This window comes from Athene noctua, unplaced genomic scaffold, assembly GCF_965140245.1.
Source record: "Athene noctua unplaced genomic scaffold, bAthNoc1.hap1.1 HAP1_HAP1_scaffold_48, whole genome shotgun sequence".
In the NCBI taxonomy this organism is placed as follows: Eukaryota; Metazoa; Chordata; class Aves; order Strigiformes; family Strigidae; genus Athene; species Athene noctua.
The window spans coordinates 161,511-163,496 of NW_027437543.1; the positions used below are offsets into that span (position 1 = coordinate 161,511).

At 52.8% G+C, this 1,986-nt stretch overlaps 1 pseudogene; it reads right to left on the reverse strand.

The window, feature by feature from the left end:
• Positions 1–264: 264 nt before the first annotated feature.
• LOC141954976 (olfactory receptor 14J1-like) lies at positions 265–1,216 on the reverse strand (annotated as a pseudogene).
• Between the last annotated feature and the right edge of the window lie 770 nt (positions 1,217–1,986).

Sequence of the window (1,986 nt, forward strand, 5' to 3'; positions counted from 1 at the left end):
CTGTTCTACTGGTGAGATTACAGTTTATTACAGAGATGCTGCGAGAGAGTGAGAAAGACTTTTCTATGGGCTTCAGGTGAAACTGAAAAGATTAATGCCTCAGCAGAAGTGGGATGAATCAAAATATTTGTGCAGAAACATATTGACAATTATAGTGATAATGGTGTGGATAATGATGATGATAATAGAAGTATTAGCAATAGTAGTAATAATAGTAAGACAGAGAAAAAAACAACTCGGGCCTAGTGTGGGGGACATTGGAAATCATCTGCAGGGAGATGTGGGGAGTTTATCCCTGCTGAAAAATGTCCATGGAAACAGCTTCCAGAGGGCCCCCTCCTGTTCCTGGTTCCTCATGCTGTAAATTACGGGGTTCACTGCTGGAGGCAGAATCGAGTACAGAACTGCAATCACCAGAGCCAGGGATGAGGAGGAGATGGAGGGGGGGCTTCAGATAGGCAAAAAATGAGATGTTGATAAACAGAGAGACCACAGCCAGTTGAGGGAGGCACGTGGAAAAGGCTTTGTGCTGCCCCTCCTCGGCACAGCTCTCAAGATACTCACATAGGACAGCATGACGAAAATAAACCCAACATAAACTAATCAGGCACTGACCACAAGAAGCCCAGCTTCCCTGAAGTAGTAGTAGTCTGAGCAGGAGAGTTGAGAATCTGGGGGATTTCACAGAAGAACTGGTCCACAGCATTGCCTTGGCAGAGCGGTAGTAAAAATGTGTTGGCTGTGTACAGGAGGAGAGAATTGAGGAACCCAGTGCCCCAGGCAGCTGCTGCCATGTGGACACAAGCTCTGATGCCCAGGAGGGTCCTGTAGTGCAGGGGTTTGCCGATGGCAACGTAGCGGTCGTAGGACATGACTGTGAGGAGATAGAATTCTGCTGTGATCAAGAAGAGAAAGAAAAAGACTGGGCAGCACATCCTGAGAAGGAAATGTCCCTGATATCCCAGGGGGAACTGTCTGTGGCTTTGGGGAGAGTGGTGGAAATGGAGCCCAGGTCGAGGAGGGAGAGGTCGAGGAGGAAGAAGTACATGGAGGTGTGCAGGCGGTGGTCACAGGCGATGGCGGTGATGATGAGGCCGTTGCCCAGGAGGGCAGCCAGGGAGATGCCCAGGAAGAGCCAGAAGTGCAAGAGCTGCAGCTCCCGTCTGTCTGCGAATGCCAGGAGGAGAAATTTGGTTACGGAGCTGCTGCTGGACATTTGCTTTGTCTGAGCATGGGGGCCTGCCAAAGGAGGTAAAAGCAGTGACGTGTTAGGACTGCTTTCTCTTGGTAAACTTCGATCCTGTTCTGACAGAACCCCCAACCTCCAGCCTCTCTCCATCTGGAATGACCTTCCTGCAGCTCCTGGAGTGCAGCTCTGCAGCAGCTGGCTGAGGGGGCAGTGGGGAGCAAGGGATTCTGCTGGGGGCTCTGCAGGAGTCAGTCCTGCTGTGCCCCAACAGGCAGAGAGGAACCCGCAGTGATCGCTGATTAACTCCACTTATGAAATCCAAGAGATTTCAGCCTCGTCCCTCCCAGGGCCCCCGGCTGCAGAGCAGAGCTCTGGGGCTTTGCTCTTCTGCCTTTGGCTCCTGCTGCCCTGTCCTACCTGAGGAGTGCGTGCTGAAGGCACAGCCTGGACACTTCTGCTCTGCTACAAGTGCTCCCTGGAGAGTGCGGGGGTGCAAGCGGGCAGAGCCTGAGCGCAGAGTGAGGAGAGCCAGGCTGTCCATCAGACTTGCTCTCAGCTGCCCTGGGCGGGCACCTCTGGAATCTGCAGGAGGGTCACACCCAGCTGTTCCCTTGACAGGAGATTGGATGCTGCTGAGAGCAGAGGAACCCACTTGAAAACTCCCCTCCCCAGTAAAGATCTCTGAGCTTTTTGATTCCTTGAAGATAGGATGTCTGGCAAAAAGAGCCACCTTTATCCCCAGCCCATGGGCAGTGTTTCCCAGAGACCCAGAGGCTAGAAGGGGTTTGTGCACCTTG